The sequence below is a fragment of the Athene noctua genome, chromosome 10 (assembly GCF_965140245.1).
Source record: "Athene noctua chromosome 10, bAthNoc1.hap1.1, whole genome shotgun sequence".
Taxonomy (NCBI): Eukaryota; Metazoa; Chordata; class Aves; order Strigiformes; family Strigidae; genus Athene; species Athene noctua.
The window spans coordinates 895,518-921,986 of NC_134046.1; positions in this window are offsets into that span (position 1 = coordinate 895,518).

Genomic DNA, 26,469 nt, shown 5'->3' on the forward strand with positions numbered 1-26,469 from the left:
GGCACCATTGATGCTCGCACCACATAAACTGCACAAAGATAACAGAAAATAAAGGTCTTTGAATAATGATAAGCCTCCTGATTGCACGTGAGGGACTACACAAGCTCGCTGCAGAAAGCTGTAACACCCCATCCACCCCGACACGGCGCAGACATCTCTGTAATCGCCATCCCAAACTCCTCAGGAGCAGGCAGAGCACGGCCCTGCGAGGTGAGGAGATGGCACCTGCCGCTCTGCTATCTTTCTGCTTTGTCTTATAAGCATCTGAAATTCTGGTTTAAGGCTTTTCCGTGCGGCGATTTCTGTAAATCGCCCTTCTCGGCTGGAGTGCGGAGGTGAGGGGGAAAAAAATCCCGCGCTCACTTAAAGCCTTTTATTTCTCTTGTAACATGGACATCTTGGAGAGCAGATTAGCCAAAGGAGAAAAAAAAATAAAAAGCAAACGGTATTACTGGTGACCTAATCCTTCCTCTCAGAAAAAGAAAGGGGAGAGAAAGCCTCTTGTGATCTCCAAGGAGGAACTTGCCTTGTAAACTAGTCTCCTGTTTGAAACGGAAACAAGAATGTGAATCCTGATACAGAGAGGCTACCACAGGCAGGGAACAGCTTAACAGAGCAGAGATTTTCCCTTTCAGTGCAACGCAGGGTATTACACAGGCCCTGCCTACGTTAGAAAAACAGGCAGCAAAAACTTAGCGGGTTATAAGATCCTTTGGCCACAAAGGCATCCAAATGTGGTTATTTTTATACACTAGGCAGGAGCATAATCTGTGTCCAAGTTTATAAACTGTGGGCTTGTAGTTCATTAAAAGGATTCTGTTACTGGCTCCTCTCTCTTAGGTTATTGAATCCAACCCCCGCGCTGTGCATTTACAGCCCTTTCAAACCTGCCCCTCTATAAACCCAGGAATGCTGCCCCTGCCCACTCCTCCCCTTAGGGAATGGGGGCAATCAGTGTTAGATTAACTAAATATTTGAAGAAGGGACCCATTTTTACTGGCAAACATTATTTGGAATAAAAGTTTGCACTTCCTCAAGTGCTTAGATAAAAGACCACGAGGGCAGGCACGCCGGCTGCCACTGTCCTCCTCTTTTCAGGGAAGGAAATGGAGGCCTGGGGTAAGTCCATGGCAAAATTGAGAACAACCCCCCCAGACCTCTTGATTTCAACCCCGCCCGGCCCCTCTGCTGCACCAGGGCCAACAACCGGCCCACTGAGCCCTGTCCCCGCTCCAGGTTCAGCCAGCTCGGTCACTCCTCGTACCACTTTACCGGAGGAACGTAACTCCCCTCCTCGCCGGCAGACACCCACACCAGCCTGTGCTCCCGCCAGCTTTCCTCTCCAGAAACCCTCGGAGAGGTGGGGGGTTCTGCACTTTCTCTGACCTCCTCGCTCTGCTCGAGGAGCGCTGTGGGGGTGCTCGGAGCGCCGCGGAGGCATCGTCACGCTCCTGGGCCCTTCGAGCAGAGGATCCGAGCGCCGCTGGCCCCGACACGTGGACACAACTGTCGTCAAAAGCTTCCAGGAACACTCACGTGTTGATGTGCTTTTTTTTTTTTTTTTTTAACTCTCCAGGAGCACAAACGCCAGTGGAAACCCGAATGGCAAGGAATATATGCACGCAGAATGTCATCATGGCAACAGCTAATCCATTTTTTCATTCCAGGTAGCGTCTTCAGACTCCTTTTTTGGCATCATTCCCCAGCTCCTATCCGAGTATCCGATGTCAATGGCTTCCTCAAACATGGTGGCAGATGCCATTCTGATAGGAAACCAGAAATTCCTTCCTGACCCAGCAGATTACATCATGCCTCTGAAACACGAGATCAAATCCAATCCAGCTACCTGCCCATCTCCAGGCTCCCTATCAATTATCATTAGACGCTAATTTGATTAAATCAGTATGTTGAAATTTTATTTGATTCCACCTAAGGAGGATAATTCCCGCTGCGTGTTCTCTGTAACCCACTAATTTTCCAATGGAATGGGAAACACAGGTTGGGATTTGGAGGCTATTTCTTCTACTTGTTAACATGTGAGCTTAAAACCGCAGTAAAAAATAAATCCATGCAACTTGGTAGAATGAGACTTGCCAGTTTAAGAGAAAACGGCTTTTTACGGAATAACCCAGATGGAAAAAAAAGAAGTATACATTTAACTCTGAAACCTGAAGTGTTCTTTGAGGGAAAACGAATACATTTTAGCCTTAAAGGGATCACAGACTGCAATTATATAATTCTTGTCAACTGATGTTAAAGATAGGCTGGAAAGAATGTATGCTGAGGCCCTGCAATAAAACGAGCTCCTTTACTCCTTTCAAATGTTTGCAAGCCTTGGAGGTTATCCAAAGGTCGAATACAGGAAAAGTCTTGGTGAACAGAAAACATAATCATGAGCTTTTTTAATATGGGCTCTTTTTGTAATAAAATAAAATTATGGTAAGGGAAGGGAGGGCGGGCTCTGTCTCCTTAGATCTAGGGCCAGGGGGGCTGAGTTTTAATCAGACGCTGCTGTTCTCCCCTCCTCTCTCCTCCCCAGCCTGTCACTACCCGGAGAGAGAAGCCAGCGGAGGTGCACCGGGTGCACTGCCGAGGTGCAGAGACCCAAACCTGGCACTGAAACCCCGAGACTTTGCTTCAACAGAAGGACCCTTCCCCGAGAGGACCCAGAGAGACCTTCAGCACCCGCCAGCGGGGCGCAGGGCGGCGGCAGCCTCCCCTCCTGGCGCATCGGGGTCTGCGCCGGCAGCGCCCGCTGCACGCAGGACCTGCTCCACACAGTGCTGTAGCTGTTACAACGTGCTGCCGCTTCTGGGGCGCACCAGAACAAGTGCTGTTTCCTACAGAAACACCACTGGAAGCTGGAAGTCAGGTACCCAGGGAATATCACACCCAGCTGCAGCTACACAGGAGTTTAGGGATGGGTTGTCAACACTCGTACTGATTTTGGGGCAGAATTCAGGGCTGCCATCTTTACTCTTTCCAAAAGCGCTGCGGCCTCGCTCGTGACCATCTGTGGTCTAGAAGCTGTTTGCTGTCCACCTGGAGCACCCAGCAGCACTGTCTAGACACCCAACCCGGGCTGCAGCAACACATCACACACAGGCACTCCCGCCACCACCTGCGTTTGGTTCAGAAAGTTTCTACCAACTACGGGTCTGACCCCGTCTCCCCAGGCTGCTAAACACAAGCCTGGAGCAGCAAACCATGAAGTATCTGGAAGGAATTAATGAAGCAGATATTTGCTGAAGGCATCAGGCACTTCCGAGTTGTGATCATCCTTCCCAGGAAAACCTGGGAGACACATACCAAGACCAGCTTTACTCTAATCTGTAACACTTCATCACCATTTACCTCCCACGGTGGCTGCCCCATCACCCAACTCTTACTACAGCACAGACTTACCTATACCTCACGGACTAGGAAAACAATCTTACAGCAAACTTACAAGTTTTGTCCTCTCAAAAATCAGAAGCCTGTTTTAAAGATCCATCTGCACTGCCCAGGGAACGTCATTCATGCTGACAAGTCCACCATTGTTCTCAAGATGTTCTTTCCCGCTTCTCAGATTTCTGCTGGACTTCTTCTATCCCGCATTTCATCATTATCAATCTGGATGGAGAGACCTTTCCCATTCCTGCTCCACATGAATAAGCAGAATTAAAAAAAACCCTAAACAAAAAAGAAAAAAGATCATACCTACCATTCCCACCTAGGCAAAACCCCCACACTTCAGAGCCAGAGCAAGGTGGATAAACTGTCAAATGCACCTGCTCTGCTAGGATGTGAAACTAATTCGCATTAGCTGTGCTCCCATGGACCATCTCTTGGCCTACAGGCATGAAAACATCACCCCATATTTACAGGAATTCTTTTTTTATATAATTTCATGCCAGTAGCATTTTTTCTAACACGAACAGCACACTTTGCTCTCCTTCATCTTGTGAAATGGCAGCAGGAGGTGCAGAGCTGCCATTTCACAAAACCAGGACAGGAGGGCCTTCAAAAGACTGTGAGCACTACTGCGTGCAGAATATGGCACATCTTTATTTTTAATAGTATGGGCGGTCACAGAAGAGGTGCAGTTGGCAGCCCTGTTGCATTCCAGGAGTGGTCACAGTGTCAGGGTACCAGCCCCCCATTAGTGTGACCCAGAACACCACCACCTCCTTCATTTCATTTCATTTCATTTCATTTCACCTTTCCCTCCGTCACCCAATCTTCCTCCTCCTGCTGAGTGGCGTTCCTCGGCTTTAGCCACGTGCTCCTCCTCTTCTCTTTGAGCTGAAAAGTCAAGAGAATAAATACATGAGACTGGAAAGTAAGCTGCTGATATTTAAAAATAAAGGTCCCTATTCACAGGCTGGATTTAGAGAATTGTTTTGGCATGTGCCTAAACCCAGATGATCTCCCCAGGACATATAACACGCTGAAACTCCAACAGACATTGAAGAAGCCCTTCCTGAGTGAAGCTACTTGCCCAAACCAGGGGCTAAGTTCAAACAAGATATCCTGCAGAAATGCCATCTACTCAGGACAGCTCTGGGGCCCAGGAAACAGCGATAGCAGCAAGCTGACCCTACAAACCAAAATCAAATTAGAGCCTGGGGAGATGAGATCCAGATTTTCCTGAAAGCAGAGGTGGATGCTGCAGGCAGGCAGCTTTTCAAACGAGCTCCACACATGAGAACAAATATGTCCAAGGGCCTCACACCCAACGGGGAGCTGCTGGGTGCTGAACACATCTGAAAATCTGGCGCTCAGAGCGGGCACTGAGCCCTGGCAAACCCGACTCCCAGCCCTGCTGAAAATCTGTCACCACATCGTCAATGTTAAAAGACAGGTTTTTCAAATGGGAAAAGTGTGTTTATCACCCTCCGCAAACTCACGAACAACACAAGGCATAATTGCTCAAATGTCAAATAAAAATTCTCGTCTGAGTAAACACCATGCGTGGACCTTTTTTGATCCCCCAATATGAATGCTTTCGAACAGGATGAGCATGTGGCCAGCGGGGCTGTAGCGGGGAGTGCTTTGTATCCTTCACTATACCAGGCGTGATAAAGTGCCCGCTATCATGAAAAAAAGCTCATCTGAAAGACAGAGGGAAACCAGATGGGAAAAGAGCACAAACTCTCAGCAGGAATTTCAGGGATTTTTTGGATTGTTTTCAATTTTTCCAAAATAAAGATCCCTCCCCGTGGCTCAAGGCTAAGCAGAAAGACAGCCCCATCCACCTGAGGCACCAGAGGACAAGGCCGAAGGGGCAGGTTTGGTGCTGGAGCCGCAGCCCCCCGCGCCCTCGGGGCGCCGTGAGCCCAGCCCAGGGGCGCCGCACCCGCAGCCCCCGCCCCAGGGGAGCTGCCGGGGTCTCTACCTCAGCTACGGCCGATGGCAACACCTTGGCTACTTCTGCCATCGCGACCCTCTCCGCTGCCCGGCCAGCGCTTCAGTAGCTCCTTCTGCTGCTCCCCCGGCTATGGCTGCCGATCCTCCAGGAGCCAGCACCCTTCCACCCGGGCCTGCACCCGCGCCCTCCCACCACCCGCTCCTGCTGCTCTTCCCGCTCGGGCGCCCGTGGCTGGCGATGCTGCCAGCGGCTCCACGTCCCCCAGCGAGGGGACAGCCAGCGGCTCCACGTCCCCCAGCGAGGGGACAGCCAGCGGCTCCACGTCCCCCAGCGAGGGGACAGCCAGCGGCTCCACGTCCCCCAGCGAGGGGACAGCCAGCGGCTCCACGTCCCCCAGCGAGGGGACAGCCAGCGGCTCCAGGGTCGGGGAGCTGGTCTGGATCCTGCGGGTAGACACGGAGAGCGTGCAGCAGCACAACTCCAAACAAGGGCACGTCCCAGCATCCTTGCAAGCGGACTGGCGGCAGGTCCCGGAGGTGGCAGGAGCTGCTTTTCCGTAGAGACGCGGAGCAGGAGGCCGTGGCCCGGAGCAGCCCTGCGGTAGCACAGCTCTGACCCTGGCACCCCAGCCCCATCCTCTCCTGTGGGTGGCGGCCGCTTTCGCAGCCTGAACTGAGGCCGAGCACACAACTGTGAACCAAAACAGCTTCAGGGCCTCAAATCAGGTGGCTTGTGTAGCAGAGACAAAGGGGAGAATAAAAGGAAGGTCAGCTCTTTCCCAAGATCTCTTTGCTTAATATCCCAGGAGAAAAAAAAAAATAAATAGATGTTTTCTCTACAGAAAAAACAGCATGAACTCCAGGGAACATGCAAGTCAAATGTGGTTTTTTTGAACTGTCATACCCTGGTGAGCCTTCTACAAAAAGAATCCAAGGGACATCCCCACGGGCAGGGAATAGGCTCGAGTCAGACAGACATGGGGAGTCTCCTCCCAGGGCTTCTGCATCTCACTCCTGACCTGCACCATCCTCCCTGCTGCAGTCTGTGCCCCCCCCATGCCTGGGCCCGTGGGCTTCACAAATCTCTGCTGTCACAGTAAGTTTTCAGTTGTCGTGTTCCTCCCACTACCATGGGAGGACCAGCAGCTCGGGTGAAATTCTGACAATCAAATGATCATTTCTGGTAAATACGTGAGGGACATTGTTAGAGGAGATCCACAACTGCCTGTTGTATGTATTAATCAACTTCTGTATTAGAAAGATCCCCTGTCGAATGTAGCTCTGCTGCCAGGTCAAAACATAGGTTGCAGTGAAGCAGTAGTTCCTACAAACTTTGAGAGGAGCCATACCACAGATGCTGCTCCTCCTCAGTAATCCCTACTCCAGCCTAGAAGTCAGAACAAGTTGGAGGTGTGATACTGGATGGAGTAAATTATGTGAATTCAGAGCACAAGTTTAAGAGTCAGAAAAAGCAATTGGGTCTGCCTATACCCACTGGTTTGGGAGGAAAAAAAAAAATAAAAAAAATCCCAATTTGATTAATTCCCCTGCGTTTTGCCCCATCTCTCCCACAGAGACCAGTGCAGGCACCAGACTGACACACAACTAACTTTTGGGCATACGACGACACAGCAATGCAAAGGGATTCCTGTGGCATGGAGGCATCCTCGTGCTCGCTGTAACCCCGCCAGCACAGCCCCGGGGTTTGGCACAGCTCAGCAGCCCCCTGCACACCTCCACGGGCAGTCCCAAGAAAAGGACGAGTAACACTTGTCAGATGTGCTGAGCAACTGCGATCGGTGGGGGACCCTGCTGCAAGCACACGGAGGAGACTGGCTGTTACCAGCTCACACATGCTCCACAAACCACCAGCAGGGAACTGGGGCAGGCCTGATGAAATAGTGATGACACCAACTGTTCAATGCCATTTAGCATCAGTAATGGAAAAAGAGGAGGAAAAATAAGGTGGGAAGCTCTGAAAGGACGGGATGGAATAAACAAGAGGTGCTGGGGTGGGAAAAGGGTAGAGAAAAAAGGGAAAAGGGGAGCTGAGAAGGTAGAGGGGAAAAACTGAAGAAGAGGAAAGCAGGCTGCAGATCGTCACCGCTGAGAGGAGGAGGGTTGTGCCCAGCTACGCTCCGGCAGACCAGGGGTCGGAAGGCGCCCGAATCCCCCCAGCAGGCACACCTCCACCCTCCTGGACACGAGGCAGGCAGTCGCTCACGCCAGGCTGCCTGCATATCTGCTTCATTAAATAGTAACCCTGGAGGTCTGCTGACAAGAACATACTTCTCTCTCCTTTGGTAATTAGCCCTGAAGGCTGGTCACGCTCACTGGCCATGAAACGCTGCAACAAGCAGCCTTTTCATGCCCCAAGCTTTACCTTTGTCCCCGGCTGTTCCTCGGCCGGGAACAGGCGCGATGCCCGGCCCCGGGTGTCTCTCAACAGGGCAGATATGAGCTCGCTGGGCCGGCCGGTGACCGCGGGGACCGGGAACTTCCAAACCTTCTCCTTCTGTTTGGGAGAAAACAAGGGCAGGCTCAGGAGTGGCACGTTGCTGGCAGTCAGCTCGAGACAGCTGCAACTCGATGTGCTGGGAAGGGTCTCGCGAGGCTCCGGAGATGGAGCAGAGGCAGCGCAGGGTTTGTGCAGGGAGCTGGACCGGAGCTGCAGGCTGGGCCCTTCTGCAGGAGGCTGGGCACACCCTTTGCTCAGCAGAGCTCACCCCAGGGTTGAGCACCTTGCGCTTCTGCCACCGAGGATGGGACTGGGACTTCTCTACCTGCTGCACGTGCCAGTCATGACAAAACTCTGGCCCCAGTTAGTGATACAGTCAGAAAAGCGATAAAAGACCCAAATCTATTTTAACAAACATAAAACGCCTCCCAAAGTTCCTGCAATGTGGGCTGAGTTAAGCTAAAGCTGACATGAACTCAGTGTAAGGGATTAAAATGCTTTTTTTTTTTTTAAATTACTCTCCTTGTCAAAAAACAAAGGAGGCAAGTTAGTAACACTTACCCCTTTCAAAGATGTTAGGAGCCTGAAAAGCAGCATGCATAGCCCAAAGCTCCAGCTTTATGATCGCATTTCCCCTCCAAAATGTTTTGGAGATAAGTTCCAGGCACCTCAGCAAGGAGAGCAGCGCAAAGATTAAAAACAAACGTATTCCCAGCAACTCCGGGCAGTCTGTTCCAGCGGTGAGACCACGGACCGTGGAATGAACCTTCAGCTCTGTGAGGCAAGACCCTGAGTAGGTCCCATCTGCCTCCCTGCCCTGCAGTCCCTCAGTACTCTGCAGCGGCGATGACCGAGAATTAGCACAAGGTTATTCCTCATTTTACGGTGTCCGAGGTCTGGTCACTGCAGGTGCCACTTCCCAGGAAGCTCGCTGCCTGCACAGCTTTTCGTATGTGTGCGTATCAGCATTCTGACCTGCATTTGCATGGGGGCCAATTTAACATCTCAACCTCCAGTTTACCCTCATAAATCGCCCCCAAACCAGGCGAACACTCCCCTTGCTGTCCCGGGAGAGAGGCTGGCAGGCTGCGGATGGAGGCACCCCCTTACCAAAGCCCACCCCCTCGCCGCCCGGGGGCCTCGGGTGCCAGGCCTGCACACCCAGAGCTCTCCCAACCTCACCTGCGTTTTCTGAGCACCCACACACCTGCTCAAGGCTCCGCAGCTCAGGTGCCCCCCCGCGTGCTGTGCAAGCCCTGCTTCCCTCCAGCAGAGCCCAGGCTGAGGCCCGTTTGCTGCTCAGCAGCAATTTCATTCATTCAGGGCAGCGTTCTGCCAAGCCCCCCCGTTCAACGCTCTCCCACCACCCGACAGTCATGTCGTTTGCCCCCAGCCCATTTGTTTGTGTCTGACTAATGTTCATTGCTTCAAAATGAGTTTGAAGCTAATGCTGTCTCCCAATTAAATATTTGATGGAATGACATAAAACCCAAAACAGACAGAAAAAATGATTTCCCTTTGATAGGCTGACCACATTGTACAAAACTCACTATTGGAAGACTTCAGTTGCTTAGAATTTTGCCAGACTTCAATCTTTTGAATTAAAGCTTTCCATGCTGGATGTCTGCCCCAGCTAGAATTCGGGGTGAAAATTTCAGCTAATGCAGTTCATCCGCTACAGGAAAAATTTTTACCCAAGTCAAAAACAACCAACCAACTGATATGTCTTGCAAGCGTTCGGTTGAACAGTCTCAGTGCTGTAGCTGGGAGCACCGCTTTAAAATCTGGCAGGAAGGTCACAATGGCGCCAGGGACTGATTTTTTGCAGCGACGGTAACGCACCTTTGGCCAAGCTATGAGCCCCTGAAAAATCAGTTTGCACGTGCTCTGCAGTGATTTGCGACAGTTTGGCAGCAAAAATATTTTTCAAAGTCCTGACTTCACAATCTGAATATTCTTTCTGTTCGGTTTTGGTTTTCTTTAATGTAATCTATAAAAATAGCCAGTGACCTTTAGTGACATCTAAACAGGCTCCGGGTTTCCTTCCATGGTCTGAAGACTCAAACAATAGCCCCAAAGAAATGAGTCGATGCTACGCACACATGTACTTGATGCCTGGGAAACTGCTGGTTGTTGGTCAGCAGGAACGAGGAGACTCACACAGTTCCAACGCGTGGTGGCTTCAGGCAGTCTGGGGGACTGAGGCACGAAAGGCCAGAGATGCCACAAGGCACCTTCCACCCAGCGACTGCTCCGCACACCACGCAGAGGGAGGGTGCCCATGAGTTCTCAGTGAAAGACAACATGGGGGAAAAGAACTATTGTGGCTTGCCAGGAGACCTGGTCGCTACCCTCACCGGGCTGCCAGCGTAACGCTGCCCACGCACTGAGCCTCCCAGCTTCTTAGCACAGGCTGCTAAAATCTTTCAGCGTGGCAGAGTGGAGGATTTGTGCTCCCGAACCAGCATATTCCTCTAGGTAGGGCAGGAGCATTAAATTACCCTCTTTCTTAGAGGAGGAGGAAAATTTCAGAATCCTATTAGGCAAAGTTCACCTGACACCAGCTTTCAACATGTGTCCGTAACCTCAGCCAGAAAGAAACCTTCAACAGCTCAGCTGGTGGAACTGTTGCCTTTAGACCACAAGCAACGTGTTTGAAACCTGAGAGAAGAAATATGCAGCTTTCTGAATAAATCAGGATTCTGGAAGTGGGGTCAGCCTCCTGGCTGGCAGTCACAACATGACCACCGCCGGCGTCCAAGGGAAGCGGGCGGCTTGCGAGTGAGTTATGTTGTCACTCTGAACCCCTGTCTCCTAAGAACTTCTTTTCTATATTCCTGCCAAAGCTGCTATTTACCCAGCACAGCCACAGCACTTGGGTCATTAAACAATACTGATGGCAATGCCCGGAGAACTCCAAGCACCTATTGTAGGATCACTGAATTCCTCCTTTGATCACCATGGTCAGAAATATCTGATTTTTATCACTCTTTAATAGCTCCCAATCAACTTTAAGAAGTTACCACAATGCTCATGGTAGAACCTTTGTCAGGCCAAGGTAATCATTGACAAAACCAGCGCAGCAGATCTCACTAGTTCCGCACTGTCAGTCCTATGTGACCTTCTCCATGGACTGTCTACCCCCGGGACAGGGTTTCAGCTGCCATCTCGAAGACTACTCTGCCTGTGTCAGAGCAGAAACGGCTGTAAATGTCAAAGCCGCTTCCCAAGCTTCCTGCAAAAGCCTGCAGAGATTAAAACAGAGAAAATCTGAAGCACATCTAAGTAATTTCTGGAGAACACACTCCTAAGCATAAAATAGGAACTTTCACCTTCGCATGTTGCTACATGTGATCATTCAGAAGAAACACATCTTTCCCACACCTACGACACAGACTCTTCCTTGTAAAATTCTGGCACCCTTTATCTGTGTCCCAGATGATGCTTACAAATAATCTAGTAACGACTTTTAGTCGCTGTTATGACCTAGAGCTGCCCATATTCCCCATCCTCCCCCGCGCTGCAATGCTCCAACTGACGCGTATGTGACTAAACCCCAGGCAGCTCCTCGCTCAGCACACGCTTCGCATCGGAAGCTCCTTCAGTCCTGAAGGGCTCGCATGCCTCAAAGTTTGCCTAAGCTCTCCAGCCGTACTAGTCTGTCTAATAACAGACATTACCTCTACCTACAAGCCTTGTCCAGCAGTAATCAGAGAGATGTATCTTGTCTGATTCCAAAATCTGCAGTTCAAAGGAAATGAAAACCCAGAGCTCTGATGAATGCTTCTGAAAACAAAATGATCGAAAGAAAATAATCTCAAATTATGTTTATAAAACCCAAGAAATTATAGGAATCTGTAAGATAAATGTAACTTCTGTTTTCTGTATGCTGACATCTTGCTCTCGAGAGGCTTTCTTATTCTTGAAAACCAAGAAACTCTCAAGAACCAAACCCACTGGAAGCAAGCTTTAGGACCAAGACTTCTCTCAGTGAGGGAGACACACATCAACACCCAGGACAGCTTTTTTCAGTGAAAACAAAAAAAAGTTTTCCTTGAGCTTGGATGCGTTCTGTAAAGCCAGTGATGGTTATAACTCAGTTGCAACGTATTTAATGAATCCCAGTGAGCAGCTGACAGGTGACTTCAGCAGAGGACAGATCAAATTTGAAGAGGGAGCATTTTTAGGTAATCATAAGTTACATAATTACATAATTAATGCCCTAGTTTGTAGGTAGTCAAAACCTAGTAATAACACATATAATAACCCCTATAATCCAGTTCTTTAATGTGTAGTTGTAACTCCATGTGCAGATAAGAATGTCTCTACTGCCTAACTGGTGATGCACTCTCCGGGAGTGCTGGCCTGGCACCGAAGCCCCAGGCATCACCTGGAGGCAATACTCGAGAATTTGAGGGGCAGCTCTACAGCGAATCAGCCAACTTGGGTGACTTTCTAAAGCGTTAAACAATAACTGGAATTTACAAGACTTGCATGTTCCCGAGGGGTGAGAAAAAGGGAAAAAATCACACATTTCTAAATGGAGCACTTGGAGCAGGCAGGTTGGTACAAACAACCTGGGAAAGATGAGGCAAGCCCCGAACTGCGTATTCCCTTCACCTCAGACAGCAGCTGTGTGTTCTGGTGGAAGTGTTGGCTTCCTACCTCCAACATCTGCACACATTTATGTCCCTCAGTTACAGATCACAGACCTATTAGTCCAGGTACTTTATCTCGTATAATTTATGAAATCGTAAGGACTTTGATTCTCTGGTGCATTTTTGGAATTCTTCAGACTTTCAGTGCTCCTACTCCAGTCAGCCACACAACCAGATGATTAAGCTAAATTCCCTTAAAAGAAAATCTTTAATACTTAAACAAAAACATTGAGCTCTAAAGCATTAAAGTGTTATTTAATGACCACCGTGGCAGTATGAGAGCCAGATGCAAGCTGCTCTGTTCTATCCAAGCTCAGCAGGACAGAAACCCTCCCAGCCACAGGTCTGACAGCACCGAGCAGCTCCACAACGATTATCTGTTCACTGAAGGGTGAGTCCTTGGCCCAACACACAGCCAGAGAGAACATCCATCTCCTCTGACTGGGACAGAGGGATGGAAATTCCCCTTCATTAACTCCTTAACAAAAGCACCTCAAGTTCCACCAGCCACTAAATTGCACCAAGCTGCTGTGGCTCCGAGAGCTGCTTCTGGGCTCTGCGTCTTCCCAGCGAAGGCACTGGGCATCTTGCTAAGTAGCAAATGGGAAAATGCCTTGGACCATCCACACGCCGCATGGCAGCAAAGTCCATACAGAGTATGCACAAAGAAAGACTCATTAAACCTTTTCCAGAAAGCAGCTGTCTCGGCGTTAGAAAGCAATGTCTGTTTTTTAGTTAGCCAATAAAATAATTCAGGAGAAATAAAGAATGAACACCCGTTCTCTCAGGGAAACCTTTATGAATCAATAATATATATTTGGGTGTACCAAGCTTTTCATTCAGTGAGCTCTAATTACTGAGAAACCCACAGAAGCAAGTAGCCACACTGCTCTCAGACTCTCAAAGGGACACCTGAAAAGCTCTCCTCTAATCACCACCCTGCACCAGAGAAGCAGAGTTGGAAAAATTCAAGCAAATCCCTGCTGGATTCTTAAAGGAAGCTCTAATCCACTCCTCCCGCCCACCGAGAAGTTGGGGTTTTGAAGGAAAAGGATCTGTGTCTCATCACGGAAATTTCCTCCAGCATCTGAGCCGAGCCAAGTGCACATGAATCCTTGAACCTATGCCCAGCGTGACCATGAAAACCCGAAACTTCTGAATTAGGACAATATAAAAGATGCCAATAAAAAATTCTTCACTGCAAGCCCTGTTCTGATGCATAAACCTTGCCCCACCTCCCTTCCAGCCCCGCTGAAATCCTGGGCTATGCCAAACCCCCAGGGAGACCCCACTCTCAGTCTTTCTGACACAAGTCAGGGAACGGTTGAAATTACAAAAGACAGTTCTCACGAGAATCTCAGATCAAAGAGACCCACCTCCATTTGCATGAACTTTTATCTAAACATCCCAAAAAAGTTTAAAGTTCACGGAGGGACTGACCCCTTTCTGCAGGCTCCCCCCCACAAACCCTGTATTTGCCATTTGCCCTTATGGGTGGTAAGGTCCTTAGGGCAGGCACCAGCACTTCCCCAGCGTTAGTGAAACGCCAGGACCATCAGCCTCTGGTTCTAACTGGAGCCCATCTGTCCTGCCACTGCAGAAATAGAACTCGTAACCCGTCCGGCTCTAACATAGAGCTTCACGATGACACTCCCCTCACCTATCCATGCTGCTCTAGGTTACTGAGTCAGATTTAGTGAGGTTTAACATGTGAAATTGTTACACACACGGTACATCTAAATGATCAGAGACTGGGAAACGAGACACATCAGGTCATATCTGAACAAAACTGGAATATTTACAACAGAACTCATCTAGCTAGCTCCCACTCCTCCCTTGCTTCAACCACCGCATGTTCTCCATTCCACTACCTGATACCTTCTCTGAGATTTAAATTAGACTCGAGCCAAGCCCGGAGGCACGGTCACAGTGCAGAAAGGTCGTAGGAGAAATATTCTTTTGTCTTGGCATTCTGTGTGTGGTAAAAGATATAAAAAGAACTAAAAATCCTGTGATGACAAGCCAGGTTTGTGCACCCTAACTAGGAGCTCAAAATCTTTCTTTCCCCTGTATTAAAGTGAGCAGCTTCACAAAGACTCAGACCATAGATTATCTTCGGGGTTACTGTGATGTGACTATGGAGCTCTCTCGTCAGACTGCCAGTGGCGGGGGGGGAAAATAAAAGCTTTCTGAATCAGGCCCTTATCATTTATACCACATTACAATCCAAAATGAAAAATGACTTGCTCCAGATTTGATAGAATAAAGCATCTTGAGATGCCATAGAAGTACCCAATTTTCAATAAAGACATTAAACCTAAGCTTCAAAAAAAGAGAATAATTACATCGTTTTTTGCTTTGAGTTCTAATGTTAAAAGTGTCAATTTATAAAACTAGGTGAACATCCACAATTCCTAAGCAGACTGCAGCTAATTAGACCCCTTTTGATCTTTTATTTTGCCTAGAAGCTTATTTAACAACTTTACACAAAACTCGGGGTTTTGACACACTAGTGGACTGGGGGAGGGAGGAAAGGCTGCAGAAAAACACTTTCTCTGCTGCTTGCTAAGGCAGAAGGCTTGTCGCTCACCCAGGCGTACATGCTGCGAACCCGGGAAACTCCTTCTAGTGACGAGAGCGGCTGCCTCACCTGAGCTGCCGGGATGGAGCCGCGACAGGGAACAAAACATTAAAAACTAAATCAAAGCACAAACAGAACTGCTACCAATGCTCCAGCTTTACATACACGATTTGTGTGTGTGAATGACTGTTGCGGGTGGAGGATGACAACACAGAAGTCAAGCAGCACGTCTCCGGAGCAATGGGTGGGCTGCCTCCAAGCGCTGCTGCAAACGCAGCGGGGGGCACCGCAGGCAGAGGGCTGTGCACAGGGGCTGCCGGGCGGGGGGCAGGCGGTCAGAGAAGCAGAGCCCCCACTCTGCTCTGCTGCACCAAAACAAACCTGAGTGAGCTGACTCCATCTTGGGGCAGAGGAAGGGACGAGACAATTTCTCCAGGTCCCCTCCAGCCCTCCGTCCCAAGGACTGACACGGAAATAACGGCGAGGGCCAGATGACAGAGCAGCCACTAGGCCTTTGACGTGGGTCAAAACGTCCCTCTCCTCCTTGCAATAGGAGAGACGGACCTCCACATCTCCCAGGAGCTCACCCCAGCAGTGAGGTCAGGACTGTTAAGGGCAGAAATCTCCCTGCCCTGTCTTGAAATGAAACAATATTGTTAGACCTGAAGGACCCAGGTCCTTGGGCTCGTGCACGCAGACCTGAGGACCAGGGAGGCAGACTGATCCAAGAATGACTAAGCACAGCTTAGGAAGGCAGTGATTTATGTCTGGACCTGGAAGATTATTTTTGTCCTATATCATTGCTTCATCCCTTGTAATAAAACACAGGGGACGTTATCAACTTCATCAACTGCTGCGCAGCAAAAACGAGGGGGTCGTTCCGTGCAGTCCGACGGGAACGCTGCCTTCGGAATTCCTGCAGCTGTGGACGGGCAGGAACAGAATGGGCTTGGGCCCTGCCCCAGCCAGCAGGAAGCATCTACGAGCTCGGGGTAAACTGCTTTGAGATGGCTTGGCAAAGGCAGCAGTACTGTCGGTCCGGGGTTGTGGCCCGTTACACTAAATAGCGTCTAGTGTCAAGCACACTTCCCTGCTGGGAAGCAGCAGGAGGACTGGCACAGTCTTAGAGCTCTAAGTCCTGGGACAAAGCTGTTTAGAGACAGCAGTGATGCCGTGCAGGGGCTGAAAAAGAGCCAACAGCAAACAGAAAGAGCCAAGAGGCAAGTCAACGCCCTGCCTGTCTCTAGAGCAAGGGAACTGGTACCAACAGCGTCCCCCTGCAACACCACTGCACGAGGAGACCATTCCCAGTGTGGAGAATCCCCACCTTGCCGGGGCATCCCGGTGGGTGCCTCTGCCACCTTTGGCAGAGGATGGCAGCTGCCAGCACCCACCTATGTTGCAGTGTCCCTCCCACCTCCCTGGGTGAGGGACAGCCCTGAAAGCAGGAGGCTGGTGAGGAAGCAGAGCATGGAGAAGGAGGAGTGACAGGAGGAGGAGAGAGGGGATGAAGGGAATGAGCCACTTCAAACAGCACAGCTGCATCTGCAGTAACATGCTCCTGTCTGCAAGCAGTTCCCATCAACAGGGAGCTGGTTAGGTCTGAAGCCACCATAATCACCTGGATTTACCGATTCAGCTGTATTAATCCCTCTAACAGTAACAAAACTGCGTCTAAACCTCAGTCCAATGCTAGCACCAGCCCCCCAGGCCTACCCTGCCACCGCTTACTCTTAACTACCTTCAGTCTTGAGGTAGGAAATGCCGAGTTTTCCTGCTAACTGAGCTTATTTAAGATCCCTTGTTCAAGCAGGAATAAACACGCTGATGAGCTCTCAGCCCCCACTGAGCTGTTACAGCCTCCCCACGTTTCTTCCAGGCAACCACGTACCCACCCGGGGAACCCCAACCACAGCCCTGGGCTGTGCTCTGACTCCCCCTGCCCCCAGACCCACAACCACAGAGAAAGCTTAAACCACTGCCTTCAATTTCTTGAAAAATTGCTCTTCCTCACCCAGTTCAGAGGCCATCCTGGCTTGCAACTTCACTTTTCTTCTCGCTCTCCTCCAGGTGCATCAGCTGAAGGGGATGGAGGGTGATCCCAGACAGCACCTCCACCCCAGCAGCAGAGCTATTTCACCCCCATGCTGCACACTGCAGTATCAATGATTTCAAAACCATGTGCAAAGCTAAAAACTTAACGTAGCAACAAAAATCATTAACGTGCTCAAGAAGATCCCCTGATGCTGGAGACCTTAAAGCATCACCGAGGTAGCACTGGCTGGTACCATTCCTCCGGTCACGGTGGCCTGGCAGAACATTAGGGAGGGGACACTGCTTTAATTTCTTCTCTTTGCCATTCTAATACAGATCCTCCCTTTCCAAATGGTGTGCATATCTTTATGCTGCAATCTGGGTTCACAAATAGGAACAAGGCCTAAAATCTACTGTCCCCCACGTTGCCTTTCAGATGGAGGCAGAGTGAGAACAGCAAACGGAAGAGAGACAAATGTCCTCCTGGAATAAACAGCAAGTTCCTTGACACCGCAGTTCTATCATTTAAAATACGAGTACAATTATGGACTCAAAATTAGTTAACTAAATGAAAAAAAAAAAAAAAATTAGTCACCCTTGCGTCCCCAGAGCAGCTCTCTACAAATAAATTCAAGCCTTTTCCAAATGTTAGTAATTTATCATGTATCATCACTAATAATACGGGTAAACTACTGGTGGGATGCAGAAACTAGCAGGGAGGCTGAGCCACTCAAGGTGACAAGACAGAGAGAGGAGCCAGCTCACCTGCTGCCCATGCTGCCTTTAGCACAGCAGCATCCCTCCTCCTTTCCCAGCGCTCTGTGTTTTCCAGACACCTGAGAACTGTAAGGAATTTACCTGGAACTTTCCACAGGCAAAACAGCAATCATAAAGGCTCCTTTTGCCTGCAAAGGCAAATGCTGTTTTAAGGTACAAAAGCAGTTCTGTGAATCCATGGAAATGCTGATCCCTGGTTTCAGAAGAAAACTTCAAATGCTGTGAGTCTGGTCTGTCTCTCCTTAAGAAAGAATTATTCCCAAGGTTTACGTGTTTGTTTTTGTATGCCAGCCTCCTGCCCTCTGAGCAGAGGTGGAACATAGGAAGGCATTTCCCTGCCTTGGCCACAGCGGGCTTGAAAATATTTCTAAAGGAAGCAAGCTTAATAAACAACAGCAAACAGCCCAAGAGGCCTCCTTGGCTCCCAATAAACACGGAGCAGAAGGAAGTGGATCAAAAAAACCACCACCCTAAAAAAATACTGGAGGGAAGATTTTGAAAAAGCAACCTGTCAGTGTTTCATTTTTCTCCTATATGTCAATGAAATTTGAAAGAATTTGCATTTTGTGGGGAAGTTCCAGAACGAAAACTAGTCCATGCATGCACAAGAACTAGCTATAGGCAGTTTCTGGACACCGGAACGACGTTCGGGTACAAAAGATGATCTCCAAAAGCTGGAAGGACAAGTGACAGGTTAGTGCACAGGGTTATGAAGCGCATGAGCCACCCTGGGTGCTCTGAGGTGTCCCTGTACCCCAGGATCATTCATGCACCCTTAGAGAAGGGTGTGCAGCAATCACAGAAACTTGTCTATAATTTGTTTTTTTCTGATCTAATTAATACGGATTTCTCAATTTGACATTGTCCCAAGGGACAGAGATACTCTCTGCTTCCATGACATACACTTGCCAGACCCATATAGTTCTATTCTGCAAGAAAGAAACCCCCAAGGATTCCAATTGTTTTAAATAAAAAGCCTAAGGAAATGAAAAACAAACCCTCTCCTGCCACCTACTCAACAAGTACATGCAACCCTACCAAAACACAGTGCCTAATGCTTAGCAGCAACACTTGCTCAACACCAAACAAAAGCACATATAAGTCACCAAGTCAGTGGGTAAAATCAGGTCTAATATGTCAAAATATTTCAGTTTCACCCAAACACTCTTAAGTTAGTGCTAAATATTCGCTCCATCTCTTAATCCTTCTGCCAGGCAAGTCAGATTTCCTGCTAGAAAACAAAGTAAAGTAACATGTCTAAGATCACAGAGGAACGTTGCCTGAACCGAAATAATAACGAACATCTCATCCCTCAGTCCGTCCCCCTCCACTCCTTCCACTTCAGCACATTTCACCTTGGCTCTTATCCACCGCTTATTCCTCTTATTTCCTCTCTCCTAGAATCCAAATAAATCCGCGTGGTGCTAACTGAGCTCCTACAAAGCCAACGGGGGAGGAAAGGCACCTCATCCCCTCACCCAGCGCAGAGCTCGGGCAGCCGGGCCGGGGCGCTGCCACGTGTCCCCCGGGGCCACACGCGGCTCGCGGGGGGGCTTACTGGGGGGAGCACCCCCCGTTTCCCCAGGGAGGCCCCGTTCTGCAGCTCACTTGCTCTCCTGGATACTTCAGAGCGCAGCTGCTCCAGCGCTGGGGCTGGACCCTTCAATTCTGGCTCGCTGCACTTGTCTCTTGGGCTCCATCCAGGCCCTCAACCCTTCCACCCGCTCCCTGGAGCCCAGACGCACCGCGGAGCGTCGGGACACGTTTACAAAGCCATGGCTGAGAGTCTGTCCAGAGAGCTCTACGAGCACAAGTGCTTTTGTTTTTACAAGAGAAACATCTACAGGGCTGCGTTTAGGAAAAGGGCGAAGAAACATCTGTGTACACACAACAGCGGCACAGGCACAAGCTGCAGCTGCAAAGCCCCTCTAACCCGGCTGGTGCGTCTGCTAACTGCTGGCGTAAATATAGTAACAGTGTTGCACATATGGCAGGCTGTTTAATTTTAGAAATCAAAACTATCAAGTGATTAAGTTAGTCATCCTTCCTCAATTTGGGACCAATACACCAGTACCAGAGGCAGTGGTCATAACCACTGTGGTTTGTCAGAGAGAAGGAACGCGCAGGCGCGTGCTCCCGGGGCGGCAGGCAACACCAGAAACCCCGTCCTGCTCTGCTCAGCCTTGTTTTTCAGAGCAGGATTGGACAAAAGGGAAAAAAATTCACGTGAAACAGCCTTCAAATGGGAAGCGGGTGCCTGCGGATCTGCACGCGTGCACACGCACAGCCTGCAACACGCTCTGGACGCGGCGGAGCGGAACCGTTGCCCTGAACACGCACTTCCAAGGGAGATGAGAATAATCTTGTGCCAGTTGGCTCCTGGCCGCTGGAAGCGGAACACGTTCAGATCGCAGTCGGGGATTTGAGTCCCTGGGGAAGGTACCGAAGAGGGAAATGGGAGCCCAGTTGAGGCAGCGCAGCTGCCGCGGTGCGAACACGCCTGGGGCAGAGCAGGAGCGTGCTCGGACGCCGCCCCGGTCCCCGTCCCCAGCCACCCCGTCCCGCCGCGCTCGCAGCTCGGCCCGTGCCCACGCTCCGCACCCTCCCTGGCCAGGAGAGGCCTCGACACGCCGCAGAAGCCGCCGCTTCCCTCGCGGAGCCCCAGGGCTTATCCTCAGCTGCAGCACCGGCGCGTCAGGAGGAGGCAACCCTGCAAAACCCAGCGGTATCTTCCCTTCCCAGCAAAGAGCAACGAAGGAAGAAAGCAAACAAGTCATGGAGGGATTTTCTGTTTCTCTAGACAAACACGCTAAGAGCAGTTCAAAAGAGGCTAATTAAATTCCAAAATCCCTGTGCAAATACGTTAATAATGATTTTGAAATGAGCAGTTAACCAAGGAAGTTTTCAAGGTGGGAAGTGTTTGATACAGAAGAGCGCGCGAGGAAGAGCCGCTCAGCCTACGCTAGAGACAATCTCTCTGCCCAGCACACGTGTCTGGGGTGGGGGCAAAAGCAAACGCTCCTGGGCCCAGGCAGCAGCGTCCCCAGGCTGCAGGGGGACAGGGCGGCAGCCCCCTCCCTTCCTAAGCACCGGGAAGCCAAGCAAACACTCAATGACATGGCCGTGAGCCTGAACAATCGCCGTAGCCCCACAGAAGAGCTCTTCTTACCCATTTCCAGGGTGGAGGAAAAGGAAAAGACATTTCTTCTCTCCTGCTGTCACTACGGGAAATTTCCAAATACCAGATAAATCTTTTTCCTCTTCCCACACAATCCCAGTCAAATCAAAGAGGAAAAAAACCAAATCAGGTGCCTGTAACAGACGTAGAACGGTTATTTGTGAGGAAAGGGTTATCCCAACACTCACAAAGACCTTTTGCCTTATTTTTCTTGTTTCTGCAGCTTGTGTCAATAACTGCACCAATGGAAAATGTGTATGAAATGCTACTATTCTAATAGGAACCAGAGTCTGCCCCCCTTGTGCATGAAGCATGAAATGATGAGAAATAGATAATTTCTTGTCACTGCCTATATGGTGGGGTGCAAACATCTGATGTTGCTACGTGATCTCCACTCCCCCAGTCTGGGGAACCTCTCGATGTGAAACGCCATCATTCCCACGGGCAAGAAGGGCAATAGTACTGCTCTTCATTTCACGGTGGCAAACCAAGATCCACAGAAAAGTGACGTGCCTTTATGAAGTCCTTGGCAGAGCAAGGAATTAATCCCCCTGGCTGAGGCCCTGAAACCCAGGGAACCCCAGTTTAGTCCACGCTCCAGCCACGGTCACCAGACTGCCCGTCCTGTTCTTCGCCCCCATTCCCCTTCCCTTATTCTCTGCACGTCCTTGCTCAAATACAATTACATTTTTTTCAGGCGAGATCTCATGACATACTGATTCATATGCTTGTTAAAATCCAGATCCATTATACCTCTCTTTTTGCTTTCGTTCACTAATTTTATTGTCCTATAAAAGATTTTCTGATGAGATATATTCACCATGCCACCACTACTGCCAAAGGCATACCGCTGCCATCATCTTCCGGAAACATGTTTGTTTAGCTCATAAATCCTCATTTCAATATTTTGCTATATACAAAAATGATGTATACAGAAGAATACATTCCAGGATCATTCTTCCTTTGGGTTTGACAAACAGAACTGCAGTTATTTACCCAGCCCTGACGTACCTCTTTTAAAGAGCAGTCAGCAGTCTGATAACTTTAGATAAACCATTTAATTTCCAGAAGGAGGCTTGTCTGTATTCACACACAAGTTACAGTCCGCTGGGTGTTCTGCTCTCACCGGGTGCTCCCTGCTGAGCAGCAGAGGTTTGGGGTGAGCGTGTAACTGGCAGTCTCTGCTTTCTGCATCACAAAGTTGCCTCATTCAAAATTTAAGAATCACCTTCATGAACCATAAGAAACTATTTGTTACTTCCCTCAGCAGCAATCTGAGTATGCTGCTCTGCAGTTTCAACAGCTAGAAGAGGCCCAACAATTGTCTAACCACTGCATTATTTGCAGGAAACTAAGAGAGAAAGGGAGAAATAACGCTAGAATTAAAAAATGACCAAGAACTGTGAGGAACTGATTCAGGAGGGAAAACAATGGAAGTGGAAAAGCTATGCAGCTTTGACTCATGTTTAAGTGGTCCAAGAAAGGAGAATTACTTAGAGGTAAATCCAATTGGTAGAACCAGAAGAGAAGGAAGAAAGTTAACTGCAATATTCAACTAGACCATGAGGAAAAGCCTCCAAGCTGTTCAATTTGTTATGCTGTAGTGAATCCTGACTAGGAAAGGGATAGAATTCACATTTAAAAGCAGCTCAGATAGAACAAGTCAGAGGTGTGCTTACCATATGTGAGCACGCGTAAGTTACCTTTAATCTGGCTAAAACGTGCACGCTGGTAGCAGCAAAGACATAGCGTATGTCGCTGTGAGCTGCTCGTCTCCAGACAGAGCTGCCCTTGCTGATACAATCCTGTGAGAGCTCCGGGTTACAAAATGCATGAAAGAGCCCAGATGCCCGGAGATGGCAGGGCTCCAGGATGGCAAAATTTATCTCCTTGTAACCACCCAATTCCCCTCCAAGCTTGCCCCAGGGCTGAGGACGAACGAGCGCTGCCCAGGGCCCGCGGGACAGCCCTTCCCACCCAGACCACCACGCTCCCTTCGGAAATTCCCCCGGGGAAATCGGCCTTTCCACACAAGGGCTGCAGCACGCGTGTGTCCCGGCGGCCTGCTGGCCGGGGACCCCTGCCCTGCCAGCCCAGGGCTCGGAGACCCTCCGCAGAGAGCCGCTGCCCGCGGGGCGCCGCAGAGCTCCGAGGGCAGGAGCCTGCCCTGGGGGCAAGGGGTGTCCTGCCCGCGCTCCCGCTTCCCTCTGCCCACCTGAACCGCCCGAGGAACAGTCCAGAGGAACAAGCTCAGAGTAAGACCCCAAAAAAACTCCCGTCTTGAATCTAGGGACTGCTCCGAGAACAGGAGTGCTCTTGGGCTAAAACTCTGTTAGATTTTTTTTTTTTTGTCTGTACTTTTTAATGCATCCTGGGGGGAGGGTTTTGCCCCACTGTTCCCATTGCAGCTAACAGCACTGAGCTCACGGGGCAGAATGGTCACAGACTGAGGACCCTGACTGCAGAGATTTTACAGTCTTTCAAATCAACGACTGCAGACATGCCAGGCTAATCCTGATTAGTAACAAACACCTGCACTGAGATTATATTGATAATAACCACTTCAGGGTTTTCATGTCAGGCGGACCTCATTCCATTTCCACAGCCGTGTCTGATATTTCAGCCACTTCCCCACCCTTTTTCTCTCCTGTCAACTCTTCCACAAACTGGTACAACTAAGAAAAAAAAAGGGAAAAAAGCTAGGATCTATTACCAGAACTGTAGACACCAACCACCACTATTCCTCCCTCTGAGGACTGCATTCCTGTTGACGCTCCCTTTTCCTAAAGGGACCCCTTTAAAATCCTCCTTGTTAGCAGAGGTCTATCACACTCTCTGGGATACAACAAGGTAAAAAAACCCCAAAAACCCCAAAAGCCAAGGCTAGGTTGCTTGAAGAAAGGTGTTACCTGAAGATTTCAGGTGCCTGCACTGCACAAGTATTTGAACACCTTATGGGCTGCTGTTAGGGACAAGCAGCCCCGGCTCAGTGGCACTGCACAGGTGGCGAGATGGCAGCCAGCAGGATGATCTGCCAGGATGGGCAGTACGTGTGTTCGCAGCTGAACCGCGTGGGACAGCAGTGGAAAGAGCTGGCGCATGTCGAGCATCAGTTCTTGGGGAAGGGAGACACCTCCCTGGCTGTACTAAAGCATGCCTTACCCTGGGCAGCCCATTTCCAAGGCAGGCTTCCCCATAAGCAATACAGCAAATCCCAAGACACGTTTTGTTCATCTGCAACACCCTGTAATGTGAAAGAACACAGAGGTTACCTGCACCAGGCACTGAGCATGAACAAGTATTGGCTTTAACCAGCTGTCCTGTTTGTCAGAAGAGGCGCAGCATCAGGGCTCGGAGGTTTGGAGGTCAGTGGGCCAGGGCAGGGCGGCCTGGCCCCTATGCCCCGCTCAGAAGGGTGTTGTCTGATAGTCAAAAGCAGGTGAACCAGGATCAGGGTTTTGTTCCTTGTTCAACACCAAGTCCCTACATAACCTCAAACAAGATGCTGCACCGCACCTTCTCCACGTGGAAATGGCAGAATTCGCCCATTTCCCTGTGCTTGCGTGCGCGGTGCAGTTGGTGCCCGTGAGGTACTTTCAGGTCACCGACTCAAGGGTGCTGGACGGGAGCTGAGCCTGACTGCTGCGATGTCCTGGGCTTACTCCACACGGCGTTAGGAGCCTGGGTCAATGTACGTGCATTTTTTTCAGCACTCCATGAGTTCTTCTGTATAGCAAAGTTAAAGCAAGCGAGAGAAAGAGAGACATTCCCGTTTGATTGGCTGTGACTAGCTGCAATTAAAAACTATAATTTATTACCCTGGATTATGAGTATAATTTCAATGCAGAGAATTAAGGTTTTCTTCTGAGATGGAAATAAAGATTAATTTTTAATTTCCTTTCTCACTGCACATTTAAGAGCAATGGACTCCATAGAAAACTACAGGTCAAAACAGTTTTATGGAGGAACGACAATGTTCCATTGGCAAATAATTTAATGCTCCTGCCGCCTTTTTAATATTTGACTGCAGCTCCCTCATGCGAAACAACGGCAGCAGATGCTGTACACGTTTGCTGCAGCACTCAGGTCAATGTGACTTTGAAACAACAAAGTTTCGCTGCTCGGGACTGGAGCAGCTCCTGGAGATCCCCGACACAGGCAGCTCAGGCAGGGCAGCGGCAGCGTTGCCGTCAGGGCAGGCAGCTGCTCTGGGGGTGGCAGGAGCAAGAAGGAAATCAAAGCCTGGGGGAAGCGGCGGGCACCAGCATGGCCGGGCACTGGGGCAAGAGGGGCATCCTTCCTCGGGCACGGGCAGGTATATATAGTCAGGTAAAGCAGAAGTATTTCCACTCGGGAAACGCTGCTGTGGGACAGAGGGACTCGTGGTTTTGCTTGCAGGCAGACGGGGTTATTCCACTTTCCACAGCACATCATCAGAACAGAGAAAAACTGTGAAGCACGAGGCCATGAACTGACTTGGTCCCTGGCATCCCCACGAGGTCACCGCTTCCAAAACTGCTCCCAGCCCCTGGAGAAAGCCTGGGAAAAGCTGGGAAATCCACACTCTTACACAGCACTCCTGAGTGGCCTCTAAAGGAGAGTCCAAGACAACACGAGAGAGATCTGTGTGCATCTGCTCCTCCCAGAAAGAACAGCTCTCAGGACAGGATTTTCTGTTGCTGTTCACAGCAGGAGGGCACCATCACATGCCTTAGGCCCAAGATTTGACCCTGGGCAACTGGCAGCGAACGGAAATGTCACTGAAATTCAGAAATGCTTTAGATCATGCTCTGGTAGTAGCAATTAACAAAAAAAAAACCCCTGCCATACTAATGACTCGGATCCCAGTTAATTGAATAACGCTGTGCTGACAGACCTGCATCCTAGATGGCCTAATAATAAGCTTTTCCACTGTAGGGTCTTTAAAATTTATTGGCATCTTATAACCGGTATCTTGGGTTATAAATGGGATTAGATGCCTAAGTGATGCAACTGCTGCTGACACCAGGGTTAAGCTGAGCCCTGTGCAGGGTCACAGGGAGGAGCATCCCCCTGGGACACAGTGGTGACAGCACTTCCAGCAGGGACCAAATCCTCTGAGTGCTGAAGAGCCCCAGCCCTCTTGGCAGCTTTTAGTTGAAATCCGTTTGAGGAGGAGAAAGAAGGTTTTTGTGTTCAATCCCTTCACATGGGGATCTCAGAGGAGGTTCCGACCAAACAATGAAGCCCGTTCTCAATGTTTCAGCAGTCCCTCTCCCTCCAGGACTCCTAGGAGGCATCTAAAGTACATCCATTATCAGTGTAGAACACCAGCAAAATTAGGCACCCTGTTTAGGACAAGCCAACAGCAGCCTGCTACTGTTAACCTGCTGTATGAACTGACCCTGTGTGAGCCATACTAGTGTCATTCTGAAAAACAAACCCATGGGGAAGT